We start from the raw sequence: 16893 nt of genomic DNA on the forward strand, positions 1-16893 counted from the left end.
AGAGTGTTTTGCAAAGCGTACAAGAAGCGAGGTAGTGACATCATTTTAAACAATGCCTCCCGTCCGAGCGGCGAGAGCGGCAGTCGTCGCCACCTCGCGACGTCGGCCTTCAATCGCTGGAGGGGAGGAAGAAGGTTTCGCTCATAGCGGACCGCGGGATACAGAGAGATAAAGATTCCCAAATATTTGAACCCCAGTGTAGCAATCTGGATAGGGCAATCCCGCGGTAGGAGGGGGGCCTCGCCCGAGAGGACGTAAACACATGACTTGGCCCAGTTGATAACCAGGCCAGAGTTGCGACCAAAGGAATTCAATACATCCACCAATACAATTAGCGACTGTCGGGGAGAGGTAAGATACAGAAGGATGTCATCCGCGTAAAGGGAGACACGGTCCTCGAACTCCGGCGTCCATCTAATACCCCGCAGCGACGGCTCCCAACACAACCAAGCGGCAAGAGTCTCCAAAGAAAGTGCAAAAAGAAGGGGTGATAACGGACAACCCTGCCGCGTACCTCTCCCCAGTGCGAAGGGAGCCGACACCCTACCATTCACAGCAACCTGAGCCAATGGGTCAGTATACAGTAATTTTACCCAACCAATAAACTCAGGGCCGAACCCGAATTTCGCCAACACGGCCCAAATATACGGCCACTCCAAAGTGTCGAACGCCATAGTAGCATCTAAGGATGCCAAGATGGCCGGCTCACGTATAAACTCCGCTCTAGCAAGCACGCCGTGCAACCGCCTCAAATTCAGGGCGGTATTCCGATGGGGTATAAAACCGGACTGATCCTGATGAATCAGGTCGCCCACGACCCGAACCAGCCGATTAGCCAATACCTTAGCCAGGATTTTGGGTTCTGCGTTCAACAGCGAAATGGGCCTATAGGAGGTGCAGCGATCTCGCGGCTTCCCCTCTTTGTGTATCACAACTATAGTGGCGAGACGTTGGTCAGGGGGAAGGAAACCCGCCGCACGTGCCGCGAAAAACATGTCCCGAAGATACGGCGCTATCTTATCGGGACGCAACTTATATAGTTCAATGGGAAGACCATTGGGACCCACAGCCTTACCAGACGTGATCGAGCGAGTGGCCAAAGCAATCTCATCTGACGACAACTTCGCCTCCATCAGTGCTGCATCAGCCTCCGATAGGGTTGGCAGGGCGATGTCTCTAAGCAACAGATGAGAATCCTCCTCCGAACGCACAGAAACCGGAGAGTATACCCCGCGGAAGTAATCCGCGAAGCAGTCAACAATCTCCACGGGGTCAGTCACACGGACTCCATCCATTCTCTCCACCACGGGCACCACCCTGCTCGCTCTCTCCTTCTTATCCAACCAAGCAATCAGCTTTCCGGCCTTATCCCCCACATCATACAGTCGTCCTTGCTGCTCTCTACTCATCCCTTTAGCGGCATCCGTGACTAACGCTCTATAATCTGATTGTTTGAGGCTGAGAACGTGCAATTTCTCGTCAGTGATCCCCCGCGCCAAGTCCTCCTCCATTTCAGCTATTTCAGTTTCCAGGCGAACCACCTCTGCTCTCCCGCACCTCTTAACATAGGAGATGAGTGACAAGGCCTGCCCTCTGACCACCGCTTTATAACCATCCCATAGGGAGACAGCCGACGATACCGACCCCACATTATCGTGGAAGTAGTGATCGGTGGACTTGACCATCTCCGCGCGGATCTTAGGGTTACGTAAATACCAGGGGTTAATGGGCACTACTCTCCCCTCTGTCTCAGGGACAACCTTCAGTTGCAACCATACAGGGGAATGGTCAGAAATACCTCGCGCCAAATGACGCACCTCCCCAATCATCCCAGCTTGGATCGCCGGCATGAGCATGTAATCGAGTCTCGAGAGACTCCCGTGGGCCCCCGAGTGAAAGGTGTACTGCGCCTGTCCTGGGTGCATCAATCTCCAGCAATCCACAAGCCCCAAAGTGCCCAGAAAGCCACCCAACCAGGCCTGAGCCCTAGGGAGATCCCTGGGGGGGCGACGGTCCTCCAACCCGGATACAACAGCGTTAAAGTCACCCCCCAACACCAGAACCCCCCAGGGAGTCCCAGGACCAGACGCCCCAAATCAGCAAATGTAGCCGTCTGTAACCCCGGAGGCACATAAACAGCAACGAGCGAAACAGTCCTACCCTCCCATCTCCCCACCAGTGCCACATAACGCCCCCTATCATCGTGAAGCACCTCGTCCACCTCCAGTGGGAGAGAGGCCCTCACCAAAAAGCCCACTCCCCTAGAGCCAGAAGTGAAACAAGAGTGAGCAGCAAGGCGATAGCCCCTCCTATTTAGGGCATGGAAGGAGTTCCCAATCAAATGTGTCTCCTGCAGGAAAACAATGTCGGGTGAAATCCGTTTCAAAAACTGCAACACCACCCCGCGCTTGATCCTGTCCCCCAATCCATTCACATTCCACGAAAGGATTCTCAATCCCCTACCCCCCACCCCACTCCCGTGCATGGTACCCACATCCCGGAAAGCACAACCCGGACAAGTCAGCAGAGAACTTCACATTGCCTTGCGAAACAAACAAACAGTCCCCAACAACCCCCCTCCCCCACAATCCCCAAACCACAACTCCCCCCTCCCTGCACCCTTGCTTGAGCCCAAACAGCCCCCCCAACTCGCAGTGTGCCTGTCGCCCTAACATATACCACGAAAAGAACCCCAGAAGGAGGAAAGGGCCCCAATAAGCTCCCCACAACCTCCAGGCATTTGAAGGGCATATTGTGTCTAACTAGCGTCCAGTGGAGCCAAGGTACAAAACGTCACCAGTCTAGTCCATCACCAGGAGTCAAGTTCTAGTCCTGCTCCACCAAATCCTCTCCGCTCTCCGCCATCCGAGTGTTTCGATCCTGTCCCCGAGGCAGGGCATCCAACCAGTCTCCAACCGCCTCCGGCCGATCGAAGAAGTGTGAGCGACCCCGGAACTCAACCCGCAGCCTAGCCGGGAATAACATTGCGTATTTCAGCTCCATGTCCCTCAAGCGCCGTTTGACGCCCAAAACTCCCAGCCGTTGTTTTTGAACCGCTTGCGTGAAGTCCGGGTAAAAGCTGACATTAGAGTTCTCAAACTTCAGCGGCCCGGCCACCCTCGACGCCTGAAGGATAGCATCCCTATCCCGAAAGTTAAAGAGTCGGGCGATTATAGGCCGCGGGGGAGCACCCACTTTGGGCGCACCACCCGGAATCCTGTGGGCCCGTTCCACCGCAAAGAACTTGCTCAGTCCCTTGGGCGCGAGGCGATTGAGCACCAGATCCTCAACAAAAAGATCAGCAGCAGATTCCTCCGATCTTTCCGGCACCCCAATAATACGAACATTGTTCCGTCTAGCCCTGCTTTCGGAGTCCTCAAGTCGACGATCCGTCAGGTCACTAGCTAGCCGCAACCTACGGACCTCCATCTGCAGGGCGGCCACATCCACAGTTAGGCTCGACGCCGCTTGAGTCAAGGAGTCGACCCGTTCGTTAGTTTTGGACAGGTCTGCCCTGACCAAATTCACATCGATCAGGACCGCGTCCAATTTATGAGCCAGGGTATCAAACCGCTGACCCACAGCAGCCTTCATCTCCTCAATGGCGCCCATGACGTCCTGCAAGGTCAATTCTGACGATGGGCCCGAGACCTCTTTGGACCTCTCAGGCGATTTATTCGAGCCACTAGGGGATCCCTTTGGCTGCGCATAACGATCCATGTTGTTGACCTGAGTATAGGCGCCCCTCCGGGTTGACTTAGGTTTCGACTTGTCTCCGTCTAGTCTCGCCGCCATCGTCCGGAGGCCACCAAGGCAGGCACCCGCCAGCACCAGGGACAAGGACCAGGTAGTTAATTCAATGGAACACAGCAGTCGCAGACAGGAAGCCCGTGTATAGTCCGAAAGTCAGGCCAGACACTCCGCCATCCGCGCTCCTCTGAAACACCAAAGTCTCTCAGCCGGTATCAGAAAACAAACTTGAAAACGAAAGTGAAAGTGCGGGGTACGTGGCAGGTCAAGCCCAGCATGCCGCTGTTGTTCACTTCGTACCCGGGCACCTCACCAACTCGAGATCGGGACCAAGGCAATAGCAGGCCGTAAACTTCGGGGCGCAACCATTCGGGTTCCCGGCGTCCGATCTGAATTCGGAAAACGGATGGCACCTCAGCGCAAGTTCATCAGCAAAAGCCCGTCAAATTAACCAGGATTTAGTCAGGATAGACGTGGGAGGTTGCGGAGGCCCTCGAGAGCCGTAAGCCTACGCGGCCATCTTGGTTGCGCGCTAGGCTCCTCCCTAACCTCAGGCATTGTTATTTTACCTGAGATTGCCTCAACCAGGGAGTTTGGTAGTTGGGGTAGCCGTACAGAACTGTAGTACTGTTCTATACTAGACAATGGAACAGAGTACTTAGTTTCATATAGACTTCTATAATGATGTAAGAAGACCTGGGCTACTTCGTCCTGCTCTAGTACCATCCTATGAATAACTGAATTTTCAGTTTGCCTGACTATTGATTGATCTTATCGAGTAGCCAGGCCAAAAATGTGTCTATCTGCTGGTTCTGCTCATAGAGTTGCTGCTGGTATGCTTTGTAGTTGTTGGTTTGCCTCCCCTTGTCCATTCTCAGAAGAACTTGTACCTACTGCCCTCTTGTAGGACCTGGGGTCTCCAGGCCCTATGGGGCGGTAACGTGACACGAGCGGTCGGGCCACCAAAGGTCTGTGTGTAAAGCAACCATACAACACGCACCTCACATGCGACGAGGAACACACACAATAAGTGACGCCACACTGTAGGAGTTATGTAAATACTCAAGTTTATCCAAGTAGATCACGTTAAATGCAGTTCATGAGGGAGCAGTACATTTCATATGCTGATAATACAATAGCTCGCGATGTACATATCAGTCAGGATCTATAAAGGCTGTTTCTATCACATATGCAATTCATGAAATAACAGTACTGCCTGGGGCACAACTACCACTCACGTAGCTGCACACGCGCGTTGGGCGCGCTAACCGGTGACAACCTCAGAACGGGGCACCTAGCATGGAGAGCTACTCGTGATCTCTGGCACATAGCACTGTAATAGGGAATATAAATAACAGAGCGCTACTCGTAATCAATAGCGTTTAACACTTCAATATGGCACAGGAATAATAGCGCGCTACTCGGACTTGATAGCACGTAACACTTCAACCTGGCACATGAATAACAGCGCGCTACTCGGACTTGATAGCACGTAACACTTCAACATGGCATAGGAATCACAGTGCGCTAGTCGGAATCAATCACACGTAAGACTCTAAAGCAGGGCATGTAAAAACAAAGCGCCACTCGTAATCGATGACTCTCAGTATTTTGGAGCGGAGCGTATAACCTAAGGCGCCACTCGTAATCATTGACTCTCAGTACTTTGGGACGGAGCATATAACATAAAGCGCCACTCGTAATCAATGACTCTCAGCACTTTGGAGCGGAGCATATAACATAAAGCGCCACTCGTAATCAATGACTCTCAGCACTTTGGAACGGAGCATATAACATTAAGCGCCACTCGTAATCAATGACTCTCAGCATTTTGGAACGGAGCTTCCAGCGGGGAGCGCCACGGGACCTGCGGAGCAAGTCTCTGGGCTCCGGTGCAGTTCGTCGGGCACCGCGCTTCAGTACCGCTCGAGGGGGCACACGGAATGGATCCCTCGGCGGGGTCTCGTCCGTCGCGAAGACAGGGGGGGGGGATCCCACGGAGAGGAAACCCGGCTAAGGGTGCGGTGTGGCTCCCAACCCGCAGGGGGCGCACCGGGGGCGATCTCAGCCTCCGGGCTTACCTCGATCTCGGCGTCAGCAGGCGTCCACTCCCACGATGATGGGGGAACTCGGCCCCGGCCTCGCACACCTCCTCACGCAGCTGCAACGGCAGCGACGGGGCCCCGGGCTTCTCCGCAGGCCTCGTGACACGGCAGGGCACTTCTCCAGGCCTCCAGGCCTCCAGGCCACGGCGGTGAGCGCGCTGGCCTCGTCGTCACCAGGGGGGGCTCAAATTAAGGATGGGGTTCTGTGCTCAGCGGAGCACGCTGCCGGGTGTCCCAGACCAGGGCAGGGAGCGCAGGGGTCACAGCGCTAATACCTGGTCGATCCCCTGTGGTTCTCCAGTCAGCTTTGCATCAGGGTTCAGGGGTCAGTCTGGACACGCAGTCTCAGTGCTTGGTGAATAGGTTTTAGAGTTCAGTCTGGACACGCAGTCTCAGTGCTTGGTGAATAGGTTTTAGAGTTCAGTCTGGACACGCAGTCTCAGTGCTTGGTGAATAGGTCTTCAGCTGTTAGATGAAGTCTTATTGGCGCAGATGTATCTGGCGCCCTTAAGGGGTTCTGTTACAGGGGGTAGGAATGGAGAGGGCGACTAGATCCTTCCTAGTCAGGCTGGGCAGAGAGTCTCTGGGTCCTCCTACTGCTGGGCAAGATCAGTGGGTTTCACAGGGCCCCTCACTCACTTAAGAGGCAGCACCTAAATCCTGTCACTCTCAGAGGCATAAGTCCCTGGCTAGGCCCTACCGCCTACACTCCTGGTGGATTCTTCCAGCTCTGCTTCACCCCAATGGCCAACTCACCAAAAAAGTTTCCCTCCCTCTCTTAAGTAGCCCTAGGTCAGGTGACCTCTGGCCAAGGCGACAAAAGAAAAACCACACCTCCCTTCTAGAAGGTTCCAGCACATTCCAGGAGCTTCCCCACTCTACCTATGGGACAAAAAGGCGGGCTGGAGTCGCAACATTGTTGTGGGGTTCCAGCCAGCTCCTGGCAGCTAGGGTGCTACTATGAAAGACCACTCTGCAGTAGCAGGGGCCTGTGGCAGCCATCTTGGGAGAAGGGAGCACCTGCACCTTAACACTGATTGTCAATGAAAAGGCGCCCGGAGACCTAGTCCAACATAAAAATGAGGGTGGAAAAAATGAGGCACGATACAAAAATGGAAGGGGAGACCACCCTAGGGCTGACAGGTCCAACACCCTTGAAACAGTTATTCACTGCTAGTTGTAATTCTACTATTTGCCGGCCCGCTCTTTATCGTAATTTGCTTTCAATTAAGTAATATGCAATTGTGTAATGTCTTAAAGGCCTGAGTAGATTTTCTACTCGGGCAGCAGACGTCTGAGCACCAACAATCATGACCCCCGCATTAGAAAAATCTCAAAGGATGTTCTCCTGGCGACCAGAAATCACACTAGCGGACGCCAAAATTCACTCGCCGTCATGGAGCCGTGCACAAGAAAATATTCAACCATGCGCCGATTAAAGAAATCGGCCGGAACATGGAATCGCCCAAATTCCACCAATTCCGCATGGGGAACGGAATATTTCACCCACTCCTATATTATTCTGCAGTTCTTTGCTTCCAAACTCTTACATATCCATTCCCATGCTATTTACTTGTTATGTTTCACATTACCGTACAACATTCCTTTAAAGCCAGAGTTATTGGCATTCCAAATGCAATTTTTTTGTGTGAAGTGTTCTATGAGTACTGCAGGGAACCTAAAACTGTGATCTCTCCTTAAACAACAGCCAGTGCATTTGTTAACAGATCCGATTAATGGGACATCTGGGTAATGTCTTGGTGAATAGTTGTGCAACGTTTTTCTATTCTCACTGCTGCATTTGGCTGGGTATGTATTGTAGAGCCGCACAGATTAAGTTGTAGTAATCTATATGAGATATGACAAGGGATATGATGAGTGAGCACTCGTGGAGAATGAGAAAAAAATTGTGAAGGGGACCGTACTCATTTAAGTTGAAGATGTAATTTTTTTAGTATTCCTCTGATAAAGTGGTGGATTGAAATGGCAAGATAAAATATGAATCCCATTATTTGTACTCTAATAACTGAAATGTGAACTTCCCCCTTTTAAACAGTGCAGTTAAATCTTATCGTTATTCAAATTAGGGTATCCACCACCTAGAATATATTTAAATTCAAAATGTAGCCCAAGAGTATCTCATATTTTTATGTAGATCAAAGAATGGATTGTGTTGTTTTTGTCCAGTATACAGCAGATGCTGCAAACCTCTTAAGGCAAATACAGCAGCTGTTAGTAACAAATATGCAAAAAGAACAAATGATGGACGGCATGCTGAACAATGCAAACATTCACCCCCAGTCACAGATCTGGGTTTAATCCATGTTATTTTTGCTCACCTCACCACCCCAGTTTGAACCCAGACATATGCAAATCTGTCTTGACCCTGCTCCTCATGGGAACAATCCAGCCCAAACTGCCAAGCCAGGTCCTCCCTTGACTGGAAGCAAGCATCCTGGGACCAGTTTCAGGGTATCACCCCTCATCAGCCACACTAGCTTGAATCCAGTGGCACAGAGAGCACATTACCCACATCTGGGCATACCATTCCCACTTAGAGCAACAATAGCATAAAAAATAAATGATGGACGGAATGCTGAACAATGCAAATATTCAGTTCCAGTCAGAAAGCTGGGTTTAATCCATAATTCTTTTGCTCAACACGCCACCCCAGTTTGGACCCAGCCATATGCAAATCAGTCTGGACCCTGCTCCTCATGGGAATAGTCCAGTCTGAACTGCCAAGCCAGGTGCTCCCTGAACCGGAAACAAGCATCCTAAGACCGGTTTCAGAGTATCACCCCTCATCAGGCAGGCTGACTTGAATTCAGTGGCACAGTGAGCACATGACCCACGTCTGGGCATACTCTTCTCACTTAGGACGAACATTGTAAACATAACAAGATGCTGGACAGAGGGCTGAAACTTTTCAAACATTCACCTCCAGTCAAGGGTTCGGAGTTAAATTCACCGTTCTTTTGCTCACTATGCCACCCCAGTTTGGACCCAGCCATATGCAAATAAGTCTTGGCCCTGCTTCCCATGGGAAAAGTCCAGCCAGTAAATATCCGGGGTCGTCTTCAGTCTACAGGTCGCTTATGCCCCTTTAGCCCTTAGTGACCATGTTATATATTAACTCATGGGAATTTTACACTTGTTCTCCCATTCTCTGACAAAAATGAGGGGGAGTTTTCTGGTTTTAACCTTACTATTTAGCACAATCGATGTTGTTCCTCTTTTGTGTAGTGTACATTTCGGTGTTAAGAAAACTACTTCGTAGAGAGTAAACTCTACTGAAGAGACAGCCCTTTTCTCTTTTTCCACACCCGCTTTAGAGGCTAGATAAACTAAACTCTTTCCAGATTCTGGGGGGCTCGAGTTTTACTCCTCTTTGAAACATATGTATCAATAGCTGCTTTTATTCGAGCTTTCACCCTGCAAAATGTTCTAGGGAAACCAATCAATCAATCAATCACAGACATTTATAAAGCGCGCTACCTACCCGGAGGGTCTCAAGGCGCTAGGGGGGGGGGGGAGTGCCGCTACTGCTCGAATAGCCAGGTCTTGAGCTTCTTCCTGAAGGAGAGGTGGTCTTGGGTCAGGCGCAGGTCGGTCGGGAGGGAGTTCCAAGTCTTGGCGGCCAGGTAGGAGAAGGATCTTCCTCCTGTTGTCGTTCTTCGGATACGGGGGACGGCGGCGAGGGCGTGGCTGGCTGATCGGAGATGTCGTTTGGGAGCGTAGAAGTTGATGCGGTTGTTGAGGTAGCTCGGGCCTTGGTCGTGTAGGGCTTTGTGTGCGTGGGTGAGGAGGCGGAAGGTGATTCTTTTGTTGACGGGGAGCCAATGCAGGTCTTTCAGATGTTCGGAGATGTGGCTGTGACGTGGGATGTCGAGGATGAGTCTGGCTGAGGCGTTCTGGATCCGCTGGAGTCTCTTCTGGAGCTTGGCGGTGGTTCCGGCGTAGAGGGCGTTGCCGTAGTCCAGTCGGCTGGTGACGAGGGCCTGGGTGACCATCTTCCTGGTCTCGGTGGGGATCCACCGGAAGATCTTCCGTAGCATGCGCAGGATGTAGAAGCATGACGAGGAGACGGCGTTGACTTGTCTGGTCATGGAGAGGGAGGAGTCCAGGATGAAGCCCAGGTTGCGTGCGTGGTCTGTCGGTTTGGGTGCGCAGCCCAGGGCAGGGGGCCACCAGAAGTCGTCCCAGGCGGAGGGCGAGGAGCCCAGGATGAGGACTTCCGTCTTGTCTGAGTTCAGTTTCAGGTGGCTGGTCGTCATCCACTCGGCTACGTCTTTCATCCCTTCGTGAAGGTTGGCTCTGGCGGCGGCGGGGTCGTTGGTCAGGGAGAGGATCAGCTGGGTGTCATCAGCGTAGGAGATGATGTTGAGGTTGTGTTGGCGTGCGATGGCCGCGAGGGGACTCATGTAGACGTTGAAGAGGGTGGGGCTCAGCGAGGATCCTTGAGGGACGCCGCAGATGACTTCGGTGGCCTCTGACTTGTACGGTGGTAGACGGACTCTCTGTGTTCTTCCGTCGAGGAAGGAGATGATCCATTCCAGTGCCTTCTCCTGGATTCCGACGTTGCTGAGGCGCTGCACTAGGGTGCGGTGGCAGACAGTGTCGAATGCCGCGGAGAGGTCTAGGAGGATGAGGGCCGCTGTTTCTCCGTTGTCCATCAGGGCTCGGATGTCATCGGTGGCAGCGATGAGGGCGGTTTCGGTGCTGTGGTTGGCTCGGAAGCCAGACTGGGAGGGGTCGAGGGATCCATTCGTCTCGAGGAAGGCGGCCAGCTGCTTGTTGACGGTCTTCTCTATGACTTTGGCTGGGAACGGGAGGAGCGAGATGGGGCGGTAATTCTTGAGTTCGGTGGGGTCCGCTGTAGGTTTCTTTAGAAGGGTGCTGAGTTCGGCGTGCTTCCAGCTCTCCGGGAAGGTGGCGGTGTCGAAGGAGGTGTTGATGATGTCCCGTAGGTGGGGTGCGATGACCGCGTCGGCCTTGTTGAAGACGTGGTGATGGCAGGGGTCGGTCGGAGATCCGGAGTGGATGGAGTTCATCATGCGAATGGTGTCTTCGGTGCTGATCGGAGTCCAGGCGCGGAGGGTGGTGGTGGGGGGCGGTGGTTCGGTTGTGGCGTGCGTCGGTTGAGTGCTGAAGCTGTTGTGTATGTCCGCGATCTTGTTGTGGAAGTAGGAGGCGAGGGAATTGCAGAGGTCTTGCGATGGGGTGATGTCGTTGTTTCCGGCGTTGGGGTTGGAGAGCTCTTTGACGATGTTGAAGAGTTCCTTGCAATTGTGTGCGTTGTTGTCCAGCCGGTCCTCGAATGCAGTTTTCTTGGTGGCGCGGATCAGTTGGTGGTGCTTCCGGGTGGCCAGCTTGAGGGCGGTCGTGTTGTCCGGTGTTGGTTCTCTTCTCCAGGCTTTCTCGAGGGCTCGGCAGTTCTTCTTGGAGCTCTTGAGTTCGTCGGTGAACCATGGGGCCTTCTTGCTGCCGGGTCTGCTAGGCGGGGTCCTCAGTGGGGCGAGTTCGTCCGCGCAGTTGTTGATCCACTTCGTGAGGTTGTCGGCGGCCTGGCTGGGGTTCGTTGAGCTGGCGGGGGGGTGCTGGCTCAGGGAAGCGGCGAGCTGGTCGGCTGAGATCTTGTTCCAGCTTCTTCGAGCAACCGGTTGCTGGTGGTGGTGGATCGTCGTTCTTTGGAAGGTGAAGTGGACGCAGCTGTGGTCCGTCCAGTGGAGTCCAGTGGCGTGGTTGAAGGTGATGTCTTTGCTGGATGAAAAGACTGCGTCGAGTGTGTGTCCGGCGAGGTGGGTGGGGGTGGATACCAGCTGCTTGAGTCCGAGGTTGGCGAGGTTGTCGAGCAGGGTGGTGGTGTTGCGGTCGTTGTTGTTCTCCAGGTGGAAGTTGAGGTCCCCCAGGAGGATGTAGTCAGCGGAGGGGAGGGCATGCGGGCTGACGAAGTCGGCGATGTCCTCGCTGAATTGTGTGCGTGGTCCCGGGGGTCGGTAGATCAGGGTCCCCCTGAGGGTGGTCTTCGGGTCGGTGTGGATCTGGAAGTGCAGGTGTTCGGCTGTTTTCAGGGTGTCGTCGGTGTTGGTCGAGATGTGGATGGTGTCCCTGTGGATGATGGCGATGCCTCCTCCAGTCTGGTTGTCGCGGTCTCTCCGGGTGATCTTGTATCCCTCTGGGATGGCGATGGCGATGTCGGGTGCTGAGGAGTCGTTCATCCAGGTTTCCGTGAGGAAGGCAACGTCAGGAGCTGTGGTGTCGAGGAGGTTCCAGAGTTCGATGGCGTGCCTGTGGACGGAGCGGGTGTTGAGCAGGATGCACTTGAGGTGGTTGCTGCTGGTGTTCGGCCTGGCGGGTGCTGGTGTGGGGCAGGTCCGGATGCAGGTGAACTTGCAGGCGTGGCAGCTGAAGGGTCCGTGGGTGTGCTTCGGGGTGGCTTGGTAACATCCAGGGATGCCGCCGGTGTTGAGTGCGCTGAGTTCGGTGGCGTTGTAGGACAATCGGGTCGTCTTCCGTCTGTGGGGGCCAGGGGTCCTGGCACTAGGCGCGGTCCAGGCGCGGACGGGCGCAGATGGGCTTACCTTTGGCGCGCCTTCGGCGCACAATCGGCGCGCCCGTTGCGCGTTCGCACGGTCGCCATATATGGCGAAGTGCGAGGGGGGGCGGAGCAGCTGGGAGGCGGGAGCGGTGAGGGTACAGAAGGAGAAAAGGGGCGTGGTTAGCGGCGGTGGCGGGAAGCGGGGAGCGGGGAGGGAAGAGACGGGGGCAACAAGAAAACAGGCAAACAGGCACTACAGAAATACAAATTTACAATACAATACAATAAATACAGGGGCACAGGGCAAGAAAGCGGGGCCCAGGAGCCTGCAGGTCAGGTGAGCACGGACCACGCCGCTCGGTGGCAGGGGGCGTGGTCACGCGGCGGCAGCCGGGGCAGCGAGGCAGGCAGGCTGGAGGCACACGCAGCAGCTGGTGGCCGTGCGGCGCGGGGGGTGTCCTAAACTAGGTCACACTCACCTGCGTCGCACGGTCGCCATATATGGCCAAGTGCGAGGGGGGGCGGAGCAGCTGGGAGGCGGGAGCGGGGAGGGTACAGAAGGAGAAAAGGGGCGTGGTTAGCGGCGGTGGCGGGAAGCGGGGAGCGGGGAGGGAAGAGACGGGGGCAACAAGAAAACAGGCAAACAGGCACTACAGAAATACAAATTTACAATACAATACAATAAATACAGAGGCACAGGGCAAGAAAGCGGGGCCCAGGAGCCTGCAGGTCAGGCGAGCACGGACCACGCCGCTCGGTGGCAGGGGGCGTGGTCACGCGGCGGCAGCCGGGGCAGCGAGGCAGGCAGGCTGGAGGCACACGCAGCAGCTGGTGGCCGTGCGGCGCGGGGGGTGTCCTAAACTAGGTTGTGGCTAAACGTGGCAAGCCTGTATATAGCATGCAGTATTCACTTGGTAGTTGGATTAGAGCAGAAAGTTGATTTGTTCACTATCTTCCAACAGTCTTTTTCAGGGGACAAGACATGCTGGGCCATTTTTTCAGATGTGCTCGTAAGATGAACAACAGTATTTGCATTGTAGAGCAATACTTAGAGTATCTGCTGTGATATCAGGAAATTTAAATGTATCTTACTTGCAGCAATTCCCCCAGTAGGAGGCGATTTCCCTCTCAGTGTCCTTTGGTAAGCAATCTCCTCATTAGGAGTGCCTCCTATTCACTATCAGGGATCAGCACAGCAAAAGCAAAATGATGACCTTCCCATGAGGTCCAGAGTTGTAGAAAATCTATCTTAACGTAACGAACAAGGCAGCTACCCCTAAAGAGGAGACTTACAAGCAAATGGGTTTCTTGGATATTTACGTACTCATTCTAAACATAACACACTATATTGGGCCAGGTGTCTCTGGAATCTTTAAAATAGGAACCAGCATTCTAAGTTCCCCCTTGTCTGCAAGCCTGAATTACATTGTTCATGTTGCATCCTGCTCCTACATGGGCTTTTCCAGGGCAACTGTGGCTGGAGCAGTTTCACATCCCAAAAGGTACGCACTGCTCCTCCAGACACAGCTGTCATGCTCTTTCTAATTGGCAACCCTCCTCTGGTTTTCCAGGACACTCAGTCAGCATGAGACTTCTCGAGAGGAAACTCTACCGGGTCTGCACTTCCCTCTTATGAGCTCTCTCAACAGAATGAGAAATGTTGGAAATTGCCAACTTTTGTGTGATTTATTTTCCTTTTTTCACTGAACCCTTTTTGTTGGGCATATCACTTTACGCCTGCTAACCTGTGATCATGTGCTTGTGCTCTTCCTTTTAAACATGGTAACATTTACATATTCCTAATTTGCATGTTTAATTTACTTCTACATGTTCAGTATATGGTACTACATGTACCCAGGGCCTGTAAATTATATGCTGCTAGTGGTCAGCAGCAGTCAGTGTGCCACTCTAAAATACCACTGTAAAACAAGGCCTGCCCCCACAGCCTGGGTATGCAGGTTTATTCTGCCATTTCGAGCTGGCAAAATAAACCTTTTGCCATGCCTAAACCTTCATTTTTAATACTTATGGCACCCCTAAAGTAGGCCCTAAATGCCCATTGGGGCAGATTGCATGGTATTTAAAAAGTAGGATATGCATGTTTAATAGGGTACATGTCTTGGCAGGGAACAAAACCCTTAGTCGTTTTTCACTGTAGCAAGGCTGGCTCTTCCATAGGAAAACACTGGGTTACATTATAACAACTTATAATGCTTTATTTCAGTTTGGAAGCAACTAGGAAAATGATTTAAATACTCATTTTAATTGTAATTTAAAATCAAACTAAATGGTAAAGTCGTATTTTATATTACTGTTTTCAAAATGTCACTTTTAGAAAGTTGTCATTTTCCTACCTAAATGAAATGTGCCTTTCTGCCAATGCCCATTGTCACCTGACTGTTAATTGTTTTCCTGTAGTGTTACGTGAATTGCTCCCAGACAGTAGACAAAAGACCTTGGCTTTTGAGAGGTGTTTTTCTTCTTTGAGCAGGAAAGCCTAGGTTGTGCCCTGCCCTTTCTGGAGCTTCAAGAGGTGGTTACCATGTCGCTGGCAGATATAGGTCACACCAATCCCTGCCTCTCTTTGTCTTCCTAGTCAGCTTGGCTTCAAACCCAGTGGGACGTAGGAGCTGCCCGAAAACTGGTTTGGGGTATCCACAAGGGTGGAGAGAGGTTGCCCATTTATTGCCACACCAGGGGAAGAGGGGTTCTGCCATGTTGGATGTAGGTAAAGAAATGCACCGTATGAACATTTACAGAAAAGCACGCAGGAAGTGCTGCAAAAGTGGGTATAGATTAAGCATGGTAACTTTTATCCCATTGGTTAGGAACTGGCCAGGAGTTTTCCTCACTGACATGCTGGCAATGGGCATAACAGTGGCATTGCAAGTACCCCTCTCAGAACACTTTTGAACCTGTGAATCAGAAGAAGGACTGCCCAGCTGTTTGAAGAACCTGAAGGAAGAATGGACCTCCTTCCTTTGAACCCAGAACCCCAGAGATGACTCCAAGGGTCAGTTGGCAACCTCCAGTTTCAGCTAGAGGGACAGAACAAGCTGCTAGAGGCCTTTCTTGAAACTGTCCGGCTCACCAGTTACAACTGTAACTGCCCTAGACTCTGCTGGTGGACTCTTCTTGAGTGAATCTTGATCCCCATGTGCTGTCCTTAAAGCCGTAGACCCTTGGCTGGTCTCAAGGTTTACTCCTAAAATTTCCTGAAACCTGGGACTTAAAATCTTTTCACCAACATTTTGAACTGACAATCGACAGGGGACCAGGACTAACCTGCACGCTGATCTGACAAAGGTGCATCACCACTGGGCCAAAGATTTAGGTTGCACCCTCTACGTTCTTCTCCACATCAGTAAATCTGATGCAGCTAGACCTCGTAAGAAGGTGTCTGGCTTTGTAGAGCACTCTTCAACTACATCCTGCAGCCTTGCGCTGCTGGAAGAATCTGAGCTCAAAAAAAGTGATTAAGTCTGAAGGTAGAAATCTTCACCGGGCAAAGGTGCAAAAAGTATCTGGCTGGCAAGAGACCATCTCTGAGCACAAAATTCTATTTACTCCCACTCAGAGATTTCCTGCAAAAGTTAGCAGCTTCATTGAGACCTCATCCAGGGCTATTCAACTACATGTAGCTCTCTTCGGCAGTAGCCTTCTGCTTTACCCCGCTGAAGATTTTTGACTTGCATCCAGAGACTAAGTCCGAAGTTAAATCTTCTCTGGTCCCTGAATCTGACCTGCACTCCATCCTGGTCGGCCCTAACGTTTGACTGTGGCCTGGTCTAGGTTTATTTAGTGGCTTTTGTGTTTCACTCTGACAAGGATTGTAATTATTATTTGAAAAGGGTTCTCAAACCCCCTCAACTAATACTCCAATTTCTTGCAAAGAGACTTGGAAATGTTTATATAATATCAGGCTGATAGAGACTTCTAGCCTCAGATTCCTCACCTTTTGAATATTTTACCTGGCATCATATTGCCTCCGGTAATGACATGCAGGGCCAATATAGGTGCCACTCCGGCTCGTTGACATCAGTTTCTTTCCATGCCTTCTGATGCAGATCTGGAGTACCATCTTAATCTCTTTGAGATTTGTACCTCAGAAGCGTTTAAACTGTGCAATGGATGTCACCCAAAAACTAAAGGCTTCAAGCTGTGTTGGGACTGTCGCAAACAGATGTCTGTGCCGGATCTCCACCGGGTATGCTTGTGGTGCCTGGGGTCGAGTCACCACTACAAAGCCTACACTGACTGCTCATTGATGAAACTGAAGGCCATCAGGGAATCAAAGTGAAACTCTATGTCACCAAACATAAGAAGGCTCGGGCTGCTTCGATTCTCATTCTTTGTCCAAGGTTTTTTCCGAGTCTTGTTCTCCTTCCCTAAGTTGTTGGAACCGCTCGAGAGGCCGGTCTTCATCATGCTCCAAATCTTTATGTAAATCTAAAAAGAAACATAAAAAGTTGAAGCAGTATTCGGCTCCCTCGCGCC

The 16893-nt window shown here is 52.1% G+C and overlaps 1 protein-coding gene across 1 annotated transcript in view; it reads left to right on the plus strand.

Annotated features, from left to right (window-relative positions):
- The window catches only part of PSD (pleckstrin and Sec7 domain containing), an 809922-nt gene that overhangs the window by 263706 nt on the left and 529323 nt on the right, over positions 1-16893 (plus strand). The window lies entirely within an intron of this gene.

This window comes from Triturus cristatus, chromosome 1_2, assembly GCF_964204655.1.
Source record: "Triturus cristatus chromosome 1_2, aTriCri1.1, whole genome shotgun sequence".
Classification (NCBI taxonomy): domain Eukaryota; kingdom Metazoa; phylum Chordata; class Amphibia; order Caudata; family Salamandridae; genus Triturus; species Triturus cristatus.